We start from the raw sequence: 15,813 nt of genomic DNA, 5'->3' as shown, positions 1-15,813 counted from the left end.
TATGGCATATTGAAAGGATATGCCATAAATGGCTGATAGATGCGGGTCCCACCTCGTCAGACAGTGGCCGGGGAGAAGTGGATGCCAAACAAGCCATATGTGCTGACCTGGCAGCTGCATCCATGTTATTTTAAAGCCCAGTAAACCCCATTCTTGATAGCACTATTGTACTGCTGACGGTCGAAAGAAGGCAGGATAGTAACAATATATATTATATACAAAGATAAGGCTCTGTATTCATCTCTTCTGCCACTGTTAGGTCTTTGAGAGAAGAAGTACTACTCCATCTTTCCTGGAGACAGTATTAGGACTTATCCATACGGCAGATCCCTGTGCCGGTACAGCAGTGCATGGAGGAAGTACAAAAACGCATTGGTCTCTGTGCTCTGCCATCAGGGGCATCGCTAGCAGCGGGCCCTCGGGGCCCAAGCCCCAGATCCCTGGTGACTGGCACTTTTGTGTCGCAGCAGTCGCAAATGCAACTGGGCCGCGGCCGCCCGCAAAGCATCTGTAAAAGTTACAATAGTAACTGGGGCCTATGTAATCAAATACACGGGCCCCTGTTACTATAGTAACGACACATACTTACCAATTTTCCTTCCCGAGCGCAGCAGAAGTACTGACGTCTTCTCGCGTCATTAGGTCAGGACGCTGTGCGCCGCGGATGATGTCACGACACTAGATGGTGTTGGGACATCCGCTGCACCTGGAGCCGAAGATGAGGTAAGTGTAACGTTACGGTCTTCTTGGGTGCTGTATCTAAGCCTGCCTTGTGGTAGGCTTAGGCACAGGTTCTAACAGACAGTATCACACATGGACCCTGTATCTAAGCCTTCCACAACAGGCTTAGATACAGGGCCCCAGCAGACAGTAATCTTATACAGTATAAGATTACTGTCTGCTGGGGTCCTATATCTAAGCATGCCTTGTGGTAGGCTTAGACACAGGGTCTAACAGACAGTATCACACATGAACATGTATCTAAGCCTTCCACATTAGGCTTCGATACAGGGCCCCAGCAGACAGTAATCTTATACAGAATAAGATTACTGTCTGCTGGGGTCCTGTATCTAAGCCTGCCTTGTAGTATGCTTAGATACAGGGTCTAACAGACAGTATCACACATGGACCCTGTATCTAAACCTTCCACATTAGGCTTAGATACAGGGCCCCAGCAGACAGTAATCTTATACAGTATAAGATTACTGTCTGCTGAGGTCCTGGATCTAAGCATGCCTTGTTGTAGGCTTAGATACAGGGTCTAACAGACAGTATCACACATGAACCGTGTATTTAAGCCTACCACATGGTATTCTTAGATACATGGCCCATGTCTGATGGGCCCTGTATCTAAGCTTACCACATGTGTTACTAATGTTTTTCTTTTTGTGTTTTTGTACAGGTTTGGTTGTTGGACTACGTCGGATTCAAGGACTACTTCGATGACGGCTTTTTTTTTTTCTTCAAAAGAATGGTTAATGAGGGTTGTGTGGGGGGGTTTTATTTCAATAAAATATTTTATCTAGGTCTGTTTTTTTAAACTTTATTACTACCACTTTAGTAGTAGCTGCTGGCTGATTGACAGCGTCCATTACTAAGGCGGGGCTTAGTGTTAGCCGATGCAGAGGCTAACACTAACCCCCATTAGTACCCACCGCCACCAGGGGTACTAGGAGGAGCCGGGTCAGATCCAGTACCCGACTATCTGTAGTGATGGCCAGCACTGGGGCGGCTGCAGGCTGGTATTATTGGGCTGGGAAAGGCCAAAAACAGTGGCCCTTCCCACCCTGGTAATGCTAGGCTGCTGCTGCTATGTTGTATCTGGCTGGTTATGAAAATTGGGAGGGACCCCACGTCATTTTTTCTATTTATTTATTTGTTAAATAAATAATTGAAAAAAACCACATGCCCCCCCCCCCTATTTTTCATAACCAGCCAGATGCAATACAGAAGCAGCAGGCTAGCATTACCAGGGTGGGAAGGGCCACTATTTCTGGCCTTTCCCAGCATAATAACACCAGCCTGCGGCCACCCCATTGCCAAACCATCACTACAGATGGTCGGGTACTGGATCGTACACGGCTCTTCCCGACACCACAGGTGGCGGTAGGTACCGGCGTAATAATGGGGGTGAGTGTTAGCCTCTGCACTGGCAAACACTAAGCCCACCTTAGTAATGGACGTTGTCAATCAGACAGCGGCTATTAATAATGCAGTAGTTATAAAGTTTTTAAAAAATACAAGGACATTAAAAAAATATTTTATTGAAATAAAAGACACCCACACAACCCTCATTACCCATTTAATTGAGAATAAAAAAAAGCCGTCATCGAAGTGGTCCTCGTATCCGACGTAGTCCAACAACCAAACCTGTAAAAAAACACAAAAATTAGTAACACATAAAAAAGCAAAGTAATTATTATAACTACCTTTCCTGGGCCCAGTGCTGGAGCCGCAATGTCAGCGAGCTGGGCCCTATATCTAATCCTATCATGTGTTACACTGTCTGCTGAGCCACTGTATCTAATCCTATCCATAGCTATAGGGTCAGTGTGCTATAGATATGCTGTCTCATATATATCTATATATATATATATATATATATATATATATATACATACACACACACACTTTTTTTTGGGGGGTGAACATGTTAGTAGAAGGATACCTACTGCTGGGGCCCCGTATCTAAGTCTTTCATGTCTGATACTGACTGCTGGAACCCTTTATCTAAGTCTATAATGTGAGATACTGTCTGCTGGGCCATGTATCTAAGTCCATCATGTGTGATACTGTCTGCTGGGGCCATGTATCTAAGGGTATGTTCACACGCTTAACAAAAAACGGCTGTAAAATACAGAGCTGTTTTCAAGGGAAAACAGCCTCTGATTTTCAGGCATTTTTTATGCATCAAGCGTTTTTTTGATGCTTATTTACGGCCGTTTTTAGAGCTGTTTTTCTATTGAGACAGTGAAAACACAACTCAAGAAGTAACATGCACTTCTTTTTTATGGGGCAAGTTTTTATGCGCTGTTTACGGCCCAAAAAACGGCTGAAAATAAGCTGTGTGAACATACCCTAAGCCTATGATGTATGATGCTCTCTGCTGAGACAGGGTGGGTATGTGGGACTACCTACAGGGGACTGCATGGAACTGTCTACCAGGGGGATGTATTGCAGGGGGACTGTGTGTGGAACCATACAGGGGGGCTGTGACACTATATACAGGGGGCATTGTGTGGGGAACTCTCTACAGGTGTCTTTGATTAGACCCCGAGACATAACTTTGCTTGGGGCCCCAGAAAACCCAAATTTGCCCCTGAGGTTTAGTACAAGTATACTTACTGCTGGAGCCCTGTATCTAAGGCTAAATTCACACGATTGTCAGTATCATGTGTGATACTGTCTGCTGGGGCCATGTATCTAAGCCTATCATGTATGATACTGTATGCTGAGAAAATACATCCAATTCTATTCAGCGGTACAGCTATATATAGGAGCCTTAGTCTTACAGATTTGCTATCTCCAATATATATGTAAAAATAAATTTAAAAAAATCGGGGAGGGGTAAATATATGTCTCGAGGCTTGTGCCCCTGATCTTTTAAAACCCTAGCAATGCCCCTGTCTGCCATACAGGCTCCGTTGGTACATAGATGTTCTCCCCTGGAAGCCTCTGTACATATGGCATTAGAGAGATCATGGCACAATTTTTTATTTATGGTTCATATAGAGTAAAACAGAAATCCGAGGCATACGAAGGTCAGGTAGATGCCTCATGTGTTTCTATAGAAGCTCTATTACAGCTCCATACAAAACAAAGCCGTAATATGGTCGTGTGTATGAGCTCTGGTCTATGGACAATTTTCTGTCCATTATCTCTCATTCATTGCAGCTGTCATAAAGCACACACCCTGGTGCACTGTGAGCTTGCAATATGGAGTTTTAAAAAAAAATATATAACAAATTGTCATGTTACAAAACCAAGCCGCAGCCCAGAAAGAGGTTCCTAAACATGGCCTGTATTGAATGGTGTATGGAGAGGAAAGGATTGTGATTGGTCAGGAGTTATTTCACCTTTTGTTTTTCTAACATGTTAATACTGTAAATGTTCATGCAATGAAACCCTCACTACAAAAGGATGGTGTTCATGCATCACTGGAGAGACCTTTGAGATTTTGTCAGCAGCTTTGAACTCACTGGGAGAGTTCATTTGGGGAAATAAACGGAGCAACCTTTAGTTAACATAAAATAGTAACTGTGCATTGACTCTTCAGAGAAATCTCACTTTACTCAACGAAAACCCTGTATAAAAACGTACTCACCGCCTGACCCACTCCACAAGGTTCTCTGCAAGTTGTTATGAGATTTTTCATTTCATTCAGTGATTTTTGTGTCATACATTTGCTCTTTAGACAGCGATCATCTCTGTCTCTTTGCCTTGGAATGGCTGTAGTTATAATTTTTGAATGAGGCCCCCCTTATAGTACTAAGGAATGGGGAACATGGCTATATACAAGTGTGTGAATGGAAACTGGTGAGGTGAAGGTGTGGTTGGTTCAGTAAGGTTCTTCCTGTTTTTTTCTTTTGTAGACACATATGCCCACTTTCCCAGCTGTATTTTGTCTAAGGCCTCATGCACACGACCGTAGCCATGTGCACGGCTGTGATTTTCGGGTCGGCCGGCCACGGAGTGATAGCCGCGAGCCTCCTGCAAATCGCGGGCCGTGCACATGGCCGCGGCCATTATTTTCAATGAGCCTGGACCGCAGAACACAGCCGTAATAAGACATGCCCATTCTTTCTGCGGTGCGGGCTCCTGGGCCATGCACGGACCGTGGAAACCACAGCCGTGTTTATGGCCCCATAGGAATGAATGGGGCCGCAATTCTCCCATGGATTTTCGGGGGAATTGCGGCCGCAAAAGCACGTTCGTGTGCCTAACATTATAGCATTTCCAGTATAACTATTATAGACTTTTATTGTATCTATGTATATTGTATGCATATTATTATGAAATAGGGTAACAAGTAAGCATTCTGATGGAAGACGTCACTTACTGGCGGTAACTTTGATATATACAGTACATACATTAAAGGGGTATCCCAGTTCCAGCCTATTTATTCTACAGGGTGGGCCATTTATATGGATACACCTAAATAAAATGGGAATCAAAATGGTCAGCACCCAGCTTGAAAAGTTTCCCCCCTCCCATATACTAATGTGCCACAAACAGGAAGTTAATATCACCAACCATTCCCATTTTATTTAGGTGTATCCATATAAATGGCCCACCCTGTAAAATAAACATCAAGAAAAATGTCCATCAATCTTTCTGTCTCTTTTCCCATCATGGCAGAGTCAGAGGTATAAACATCATATTTTTATGTCAGAACCTGACGATTATACAGAGATGAGTGTTGCTCCTTAGGCGCTGCTCATCTCTTTCTGCAGGCTATCACAGGTCTTTTTTGCAGGAAATTCCAACTCCTTTGCCAACTACTGATTGATTGACATGTACCACCCCTCTTTCTTTAAGGGTACGAACACACACAGCGTAAACCCTGCGGATTTTCTGCTATGGATACATTGCGGAAAATCCGCCGCGTATTACAGTAGCAGCAGTGTGGGTGATATTTCAACAAATGTCGTCCCCACACAGCGGAAAAAAGCTGCTGAAAAAAAACCGCACATAAATTAACCTGCGGTGCGGTTTCCTCAACCGCAGCATGTAAATTAATGCTGTAGAATCACAGCTCCTCTGTTGCAGGTTTTCCCCATTGAATTCAATGGGGTGCTTAAACCCTGCAACAAAGTGGTGTGTGTTGCGACATTTGCGGCGGAATCGCAGCAATTCCGCTGCATAAATCGCAAGTAAGAAAAAAAAAAAAAGTTATACTTACCCGGAGTTCCCTGCTTCTTCTCCTGATGTTTCATCCCATGTGACCGCTGCAGCAAATCAAATGGTCACATGGCGTGCAACATCATCCCAGGAGGCCGGACTACGCGCAGAGAAGAGGGAGGGGGTAAGTATTAAAGTTTTTTTTTAATTTTCCGGTGCCGCTTCGCAGCGGAAATTCAGTCGGAAACGCGCACCACAATGTGGTGCGATTTTTCAGACGGCATTCCCTGCGGTGTTCAGGGCAGATACGCTGCGCAGCTCGACGCAGTGTATCCACCCTTATCGCGCTGTGTGTGTTCGTACCCTAAGAGTGTATTATACAGTGCTGTGCCCCAGCTGCTGCAGAACATACAGGTGTTGCTGACCTACTTTATAAAAAATACAAATGAGGATGTTTTATATCAATAAACGGCAGACAGGAAGCCCATTTTCTATTCAAAAACAGGTTCTGTAGCAGGTGTATTATAAGAAATAATGTGCCCCCTAGTATAAATGATGACGAATATTACAAGTCACCTCAGAGAAGCTCTTGAATTCGTCGGTGACTGCAAATATTCTTATGCGTGAAGCCTTGGAAAGGAAACATTGATTGTTTAGAGGATGAAAGTCTGTCATGCTCAAGTTCCTTCCCCCTCCTGCAATCTATTCACAATTTTGGGTAAGAAATATGGAGGGAAACTGGAACCCCTGACGCTAGAAACAGGCCATTGCCAATCTGTGTTTTTTATGTTGCTATTTTATGTTGTTTATGTATTGTTCTGTGGTTTGGATCATTTTGTTGAGGATTTAGGGGAAGCATTTTAAATCCAAATTTCATTTAACGGTATATCCTCTGGGTTTCATCACAATCCATACTGATGCCCTTTTTTAAACAAGCTGAATCACCCAAGTCTCACTTTTCTAGGGTCAAAAAGCTAACAACAGCCTTCGGTAGTCAATTTTCACTATTGCTGCATTTGCAAATCTGTAGATCTGGTTTCTGAGAATTACCTCATAATGTATGGAGTAAAATAGATCACGTTGTCATTTATTATAAACAAATCTTTTTTTTAATTTACTTCATAAGTTTTGCCAAGCTGTACACTGTAAACAGGAGTCAAATTTGGCAATGGACATAGTGTTTGAGGTTACCTTTGGCTGTGATTCAGAATTTGCGGATTAAGCCTATACTTGAGCAAACATACATCTAAAATACAACAGTGGCAGTTAAAGAGGTTGTCCAGGCAAGGGGCAGTTTCATCCATAGGATAGGTCATCAGTAAATGATCGTGGGGGTTTGACACCTGGACCCCACACCGATCAGCTGTCAAGTGAATAGGAGCAGAGATGCAGTAACCCAGCACGGCTGCTATACAATGACGGGAGTCAACTGCTTCCGGCACAGACCACTGCATAACTTCCGTTGCCCGGAGGCAGCCGTTTTTGTAAGCAAATAATGCTCTAAGACAGTGGTTACCAAACTTTCTGAGGCGGGGACGCACTTTTGGCCGAGACGTTTGCTTTGAACCCCCACTACCGTACTTAGCCCCATTTCGTCTGATGTATGTGAACATCATTCGTAGTTAGATGAAAGTACTTGGCTCCATTTGAAAAATAAGTCCCTGCAACATCGAAAACAGCGACAATTGTGTGGGCGGGGAATGGGGCAGGCTCAAGGTATCCTGCTGATGTGCGTCACTGTGGCCCAACTTTGGCTGCTGATGGTGGGTGATGTGACCTGACCCATCCATTAGTGGCCAACAGAGGGCTAGCTAGGCGTTTAGAACAGGGGGGTGAAACACATCTGAGTGGGCCCCAACCCAGTGGGCCTCCCACACAGTATAATGACCCTTTAGTGGTCCCCACACAGTATAATCCCCTATAGTGCCTCCCTACATAGTATAATGCCCTCATAGCTGCCCCTACACAGTATAATGACCCCTTAGTGCCCCCACAGAGTATAATGCCCCTATAGATGCCCCAACGCAGCATAATGTCCCTATAGCTGCCCCCACACAGTATAATGCCTGTACAGCTTCCCTCCCCACAGTATAATTTCTCCCATACCTGCCCCCACACATTAAAAAATGCCCCACCACCTCACAGTATAATTCTCCACAGCTGCTCTCACGCAGTATAATGCCCCTTATAGCTGCCACCTCAGAGTATAATGCCCCACAGCTGCCCCCACGCAGAATAATGCCCCATAGCTGCCACCACACAGTATAATGCCGCACAGCTGCCCCATGCAGTATAATGCCTCCATAGCTGCCCCCACACACAGTATATTGCCCATATAGCTGTGCCCAAACAGTGTAATGCCCCTAAAGCTGTCCCCACACAGCATAATGCCCCTATACCTGCCCCACACATTATAATGCCCGTATAGCTGCCCCACACAGTATAATGCCCCTATAGCTGCGCCCACACTGTATAATGCTCCTATAGCTGCCCTCCTCACAGTTTAATGCCCTCCATAGCTGTCCCCACACAATATAATTCCCCCATAATTCCCCCCACAGTAAAATGCCCCATTGCTGTCCCCACACAGTATAATATCCCCATAACCACTACCTCACAGTATAAAGTCCCCCATAGCTGCCACCTTGCAGTATAATGCCCCACAGCTGCCCCACACAGTATAATGCCCCCATAGCTGCCTCCACACAGCTCCAATAGTGCTTAATAAAAATAATAAAATACATAATCACCTATGCCTGTCGGGTGGAAGCAGGGCGGGCTCCAGGTTTATGTGGACATTTGGGGGACACAAACTTAGCGGGCCCCTTTGCGGGGGAACTCACGGCGGCAGTAAAATGGCAGAAAACTTCACTTTGTGCCCTCATATAGAAGTTAGGCCCTGTTTATGCCCCCATATGGAAGTTAGGCCCCAGTTTGTACCCCCATAAATTTAGTGCCCTCTGTAGATAGTGCCACAGTGCCCCCAGTAGATGGTGCCACACAGCCTCCCTCGTAGTTAGTGCCACACAGCCCTCCTTGTAGGTACTGCCACACAGCCCTCTCATAGGTACTGCCACACAGCCCCCTTCGTAGGTACTGCCACACAGCCCCCTCATAGGTACTGCCACACAGCCCCCTCATAGGTACTGCCACACAGCCCCCCTCCCAGGTAGTGCCACACAGCACCCTCCCTGGTAGTGCCACACAGCCCCCTCCCAGGTAGTGCCACACAGCCCACCTTCCTGGTAGTGTAACACAACCCCCTCCCAGCTAATGCCACACAGCCCCTCCCAGGTAGTGCCACACAGCCCCCCTCCCTGTAGGTAGCACCTTTGGGGCTCCCTTTAATAGTTGAATCCCCAGCCAGAGAATTACAGATGCTCCGGCTGGTGATTCCGCTACTGGAGGAGCCCATGCCGTTATTCTCCATATGTTTGGCACTACCAGAGAGGGAGGGATTCCACTCCTAGAAAGGGGCACCCTTTAGTAGCGGAATCCCCAGCAAGTGAATCGGCAATGCTCTGGCCAGAGATTCCACTCCTGGAGGAGCCATGACGGCAGAGTCAGCACCCGGCATCCGTGTGGGCACCCCAAAGGGTAGTGGGCCCCAGCACTTGCCCTGGATCGCCGCATGCTGACGCTGGCTCCGGGTGGAGATCCTTCGGCTCCTCTGTTCTGTGTAGTGTGCGACTCAGTGCAGACAGGCGCAATGATGTCACTACATCGCGCTTGTCTGCTCCGAGCTGATCACGGCAAAATTAATGCTGGAGCAAGGAGTTGTCAGCTCCTTGCTTCAGCATTGATTTCAACTGTATGTGCGTCCTGAGGACGCAGATACAGTTGAAATCGGGACAACAGTCAGTGGTCTTCACACGACGAACAGGGTGTCGCGACCCACAGTTTGGGAAACCATGCCCTAAGAAATAGAAGCTGTGTCCTCAAACTAATCGTGTTCTAGACATTTTTCTACATTGGACCTCTTGTCTCTGTGTGAAATTACTGAGGTTCACCCAAATGAAACTGCTCCAATGCTGATAAGCTGTTATGTCGGGGGTAGCTATTTCATGTTAGATTAATATTCCAAAAATACAGAGATTCAATTATTGAGATTATATTAGAAACAAATAATTATTGGTGGAATGTCCGGCCTTGTACTCCAAGATCAAAGTAGCAAAGAGCGTGTTCAGTCCGTGATATACGGTCCGCAGGTCGGCCGCATTTCCCGGACTGAGCACACTGCAGGGAGCTGGGCTCTTATCGTCATCTATGACGCTAGGAGTCGCTGCCTCGCTGCGGGAAAACTGTTACGTACTGTGATCATGTTTTCAGTACGGGACAGTAGTTCCGCGGAGAGGCAGGGACTCCTAGCGTCATAGATAACAATGATGTTAGGAGCCAGGCTCCCTGCACTGTGCTCAGTCCGGGAAATGCGGCCGACCTGCGGACCGTATATCACGGACTGAACATGCTCGTGTGAATCCGGCCTAAAAGAAAAATAAAATCGCAAAAAGTACCCACTTGCCTACTCATCATCCCTTAGGCCTCATTCACACGACAGGGTCCGAGTGTCGGCCGGGAAAATCGGCCGTTTTTGGCCGATTTTCCCGTCCGGTTTGCATCCATTCCGATTCCGTTTCGTGTTGCCGTTTTTACCGGCCGATTTGCATCCGGTTTTTTCCCTGTCCGTTTTAAAATCGGATGAATTTCATTTCAATTTGTTGCCACACACAGCCCTTTGTAGATAATGCCACCCAGCCCCCTGTTGGTAATGCCACGCAGCCCCCTGCAGGTAATGCCACCCAGCTCCCTGCAGGTAATGCCACCCAGCCCCCTGCAGGTAATGTCACCCAGCCACCTGCAGGTAATGCCACCCAGCACCCTGCAGGTAATGCCACCCAGCACCCTGCAGGTAATGCCACCAAGTCCCCTGTAGGTAATGCCACCAAGTCCCCTGTAGGTAATGCCACCCAGCCCCGTGTAGGTGATGCCACCCAGCCCCCTGTAGGTAATGCCACCCTGCCCCTTGTAGGTGATGCCACCCTGCCCCTTGTAGGTGATGCCACCCAGTCCCCTGTAGGTGATGCCACCCAGCCCCCTGTAGGTGATGCCACCCAGCCCCTGCAGGTGATGCCACCCAGCCCCCTGTAGGTGATGCCACCCAGCCCCCTGTAGGTGATGCCACCCTGCCCCTTGTAGGTGATGCCAACCTGCCCCCTGTAGGTGATGCCACCCTGTAGGTGATGCCACCCAGCCCCCTGTAGGTGATGCCACCCTGACCCTTGTAGGTGATGCCACCCTGCCCCCTGTAGGTGATGCCACCCTGCCCCCTGTAGGTGATGCCACACAGCCCCCTGTAGGTTGCACCCACCCCCCCCCATTCCAGGAGAAGTCACTGACTTCAATGTCCATATATGGACAGTGTAGTCACTGTCTTCTCCTGGAGAGGAATTCCCTGCCACAGGTCGGGAATTCCACTGCAGAAGTGAGTGACTTCGCTGTGTCCATATATGGACAGTGTAGTCACTCACTTCTCCTGTAGCGGAATCCCCGGCCATAGAGTCGGGGATTCCGCTGCAGAAGTGAGTGACTTCGCTGTGTCCATATATGGACAGTGTAGTCACTCACTTCTCCTGTAGCGGCATCCCCGGCCATAGAGTCGGGGATTCCGATGCAGAAGTGAGTGACTTCGCTGTGTCCATATATAGACAGTGTAGTCACTCACTTCTCCTGTAGCGGAATCCCCGGCCATAGAGTCGGGGATTCCGCTGCAGAAGTGAGTGACTTCGCTGTGTCCATATATGGACAGTGTAGTCACTCACTTCTCCTGTAGCGGCATTCCCAACCATAGAGTCGGGGATTCCGATGCAGAAGTGAGTGACTTCGCTGTGTCCATATATGGACAGTGTAGTCACTCACTTCTCCTGTAGCGGAATCCCCGGCCATAGAGTCGGGGATTCCGCTGCAGAAGTGAGTGACTTCGCTGTGTCCATATATGGACAGTGTAGTCACTCACTTCTCCTGTAGTGGCATCCCCGGTCATAGTCGGGGATTCCGCTGCAGAAGTGAGTGACTTCGCTGTGTCCATATATGGACAGTGTAGTCACTCACTTCACCTATGCATTTCCCAGACTAATTTTCGTTTTTATGCTTTTGTTTTTTCCTCCCTGCATTCAAAGGGTCATAACTTTTTTCTTTTTTCAATGACACCACCATATGAGGGCTTAATGTTTACGAGACAAGTTGTACTTTCTAATTGCACCATTTAATATTATGTGTGATGTACTGGGAAGCTGGAAAAAAATTCAGAACGGAGTGAAATTGCAAAAAACTGCATTTTCTCCATTTTCTCATGGGTTCTGTTTTTTATAGTGTTCTTTGTACGGTGAAAATTACACGTTATCTTTATTCTGCGAGTCAGCATGATCACGGTGATACCAAATTTATATAGTTTTCGTTATGTTTTAGTACCTTTAAAAAAATTAAGTTTGAAAGAAACGTACAATGTTTTGCATCGCCATATTGTGACCCCCGTAACTTTTTTATATTTCTGTCTACAGAGCTGTGTAAGGTGTCTTTTTGTACATGGAAATATGTAGGTTTTATTAATATCATTTTGGGTAATGTCGGGCATTTCTATCACTTTTTATTACATTTTTTTGGGGGGGGGTTGACGTGGCAAAAAAACTGTGATTCAGCCATTTTGACCCTTTTTCCCGCTACAAATTTCAACGTATTGAATAAATATTTTTATAGTTCAGAAATTTCCAGACGTGGCGATACCTAATGTGTTTATATTTATTATTATTTATTTTTATATGTGATCTATGGAAAGGGAGGGATGATTTGAATTTGTATTTTTTTTTTTTAAACTATTTTTAATTTTGTTTAGCCCCCCTAGGGTGCTCGAACCCGCGATCATTAGATCGCTTTTGCCATAGACTGCAATATCACAATATTGCAGTCTATGGAAAAATCAGTGCATTGCCACAGGAAAGTCTCAATAGCAATGTTACTATAGTAGGCATGGGAGCATTCAGAAGGCTCCAAGGTGCTATAGGAGTACACCGGCTCCCGCGATCTCGCCGCGTGGGAGCCGTTGACCGGCCCCGAAGTGAAAGGTATAGTAAAAACCCCTCAGATACCGGCAGTCACATCTGACACCGGCATCTGAGGATTTAAATGCTTGCGATCAGAAATTTTTCTGATCGCAAGCATTGGTGCTGGGTCCCTGCTGTGTAACACAGCAGAGACCCATTGGCTATGGAGCCCGCTCTGCTTCTGAGCAGGCGCCATATTTACATACCCTTTCACGATGTAAAACTACAGATCTGCGACGTGAAAGGGTTAATAAAATCATGAGGGGAACATGTAGGTGGATAAAGCAAGGGTTGGAATACAAGTATATATAAAAAATGGCTTTGATCATCGTGTGGCCTATGGTGCCGCAGGAGGTACCTTGAGAAATTACACAGCGCATGTTACTTTTGGCCCCTATTATCAGGTTCTCAGTCCAATCAGAGAATGACCACAGAAGCTTCCATTCACTTAGGTGGAGATCAGTGTATGCCCCCTTTCAATATAGTAGATAGATAGATAGATAGATAGATAGATAGATAGATAGATAGATAGATAGATAGATAGATAGATAGATAGATAGATAGATAGATAGATAGATAGATAGATAGATAGATAGATAGATAGATAGATGATAGTTAGTTAGATAAATGGATAGATATTAAAGAACACATAGATTAATAGATGGATAAATAATAGATAGATGGATGAATAGATAGATTGGGCATAACTAGGATAGACCGGGCCCTATAGCAAACTTTTAATTGCCCCCCTTTCCCCACAACCAATGCCCTCTCGATAATGAACATTTATCAGTTCTGTGTGCAATGTAAAAATACAGCTAGGCCGCCAAGTGAACTCTTATTAACTTTAGTTACAGGGTTATGAAAATTGTAACAAGCAGTTAAGGACTGATATTTTACCATTTTTTTATTACTTAATTATGCTCATTTATAGTCATTATAGTTAATGAAAAAAAACTGACCTGAAGCTCAAAGCATCGGGACAGGAAGGACTTGTTTCCATCTGTTCTTGCTAACTTTAAAAGGGTAAATTGGAGGGGTGAGTATAGCCACTTTTGTTATGTTATCCCTGCATGCATCCCCCCTCCCTGTTTTATTCTTAGATCTATATTAATGGGATCTCATAAAATAGGGGGGTGGATAGGGGGCACTGTAGAGTGTCCCACACAGGGCCCCCTGTATATAGTGTCACACACCCCCTCGGTATGGTGCTACAGTCTCCCTATAGATAGTGCCACACACAGCCCCCTGTATATAGTGTCATGCCCCTCCTGTATAGTGCCACACGCAGCCCCCTGTAGATAGTGCCACACACAGCCCCCTGCAGACAGTACCATACACAGCCACCTGTAGATAGTACCACATTCAGCCAATAAATAGTGCCACATGCCACCCCCTGTAGATAGTGCCAAACTACCCCTGTAGATAGTGCCACCCCCCTTGTAGATAGTGCCCCCCACCCCTTGTACATACTGCCATACCCTCCTTGTAGATAGTGTCCACCAAACAGATAAAAAAAAACTTGTATTAACCTAGCCCTGTTCCCATGACGAAGGGAGCTGCAAAGTTTCACAGTCTCCTCAGTCCCGCAGGAAATGAGACACCAAGATGGGACTCATGCATAGGCCGGCGATCCAGTGACGTCATCGCGTTGGCCTGTTAACCCGAACTGCCATTATGGCATCACATTAACAGGCTCCCATGTCTACAACCACAGTTTTAGAGCAGAGATAGCTTAACGCTATCCACTGCTGCAAGGCCAGGACCAGTGCTAGCCTCCAATCTGGACTTTAGATGCAGCGCTCAAAAGCAATCGCGGAGTTACCGATGGTTGCTTTGGCAACTGGAGGCCTAACAATGGCCTCCTGTCTGCCAAGTATGAAGGCCTAAAAGGCTTCCGGTCGCAAAAAGAAGATGGCCGCAGGCTCAGAAGTTGCAACTGTGCCATCAGCCGCGAGTGTCAGCTGTATGTTACAGCTGACAACCTGCTGTAATGGCAGGGAACAGAGCTTGCTGAGACTCCCACCAATCGCTAAAACTAAGTGGCAGAAGTGCTCGTGTGAGCGCTTAACCACCGCTTCGTTTCTGTTCGGCTTTCTCCGGAAATCAATGTAGCGGTGTACGGGCTCAATACAAAGTCTATGAGCCCGTACTCTGCTACATCGGTTTCCGGAAAAAGACGAAGAGAAATGAAGCGGCTCAGTGCTCACACGAGCACTTCTGCTGCTTCGTTTTAGCGATTGGTGGGGGTCTCAGTGCTCGGACCCAGATATATAGATATTAGATAGGTAGATAGATAGATATGAGATAGATAGATAGATAGATAGATAGATAGATAGATAGATAGATAGATAGATAGATAGATAGATAGATAGATAGATAGATAGATAGATGAGAGAGAGAGAGAGAGGGAGATAGATAGATGATAACTAGTGATGACATGGACAATGATAACACATGAGTAATACGTTAGTTGATGTGCAGTAAGTTAAAGCTGCTGGTGAGTGAGAAGTGTAAGAGATAGATAGACAGATAGATAGATAGATAGATAGATAGATAGATAGATAGATAGATAGATAGATAGATAGATAGATAGATAGATAGATAGATAGATAGAAAGATAGATAGATAGATATGAGATAGATAGATAAATAGATAGATAGTTATGAGATAGATAGATAGATAGATAGATAGATAGATAGATAGATAGATAGATAGATAGATAGATAGATAGATAGATAGATAGATAGATAGATGATAGATAGATAGATAGATAGATAGATAGATAGATAGATAGATAGATAGATAGATAGATAGATAGATGATAGATAGATAGATAGATAGATAGATAGATAGATAGATAGATAGATAGATA

At 45.6% G+C, this 15,813-nt stretch overlaps 1 long non-coding RNA gene across 1 annotated transcript in view; it reads right to left on the bottom strand.

Annotated features, from left to right (window-relative positions):
* The window catches only part of LOC142759611 (uncharacterized), a 39,113-nt gene that overhangs the window by 19,316 nt on the left and 3,984 nt on the right, over positions 1-15,813 (bottom strand). Inside the window, exon 2 of the long non-coding RNA XR_012883158.1 lies at positions 13,901-13,954. This is a non-coding gene — a long non-coding RNA (uncharacterized LOC142759611). The remainder of the gene's footprint in view (positions 1-13,900; positions 13,955-15,813) is intronic.

The sequence above is a fragment of the Rhinoderma darwinii genome, chromosome 4 (assembly GCF_050947455.1).
Source record: "Rhinoderma darwinii isolate aRhiDar2 chromosome 4, aRhiDar2.hap1, whole genome shotgun sequence".
NCBI classification, from domain to species: domain Eukaryota; kingdom Metazoa; phylum Chordata; class Amphibia; order Anura; family Rhinodermatidae; genus Rhinoderma; species Rhinoderma darwinii.
This window is presented reverse-complemented; position numbering and strand designations above follow the sequence as displayed.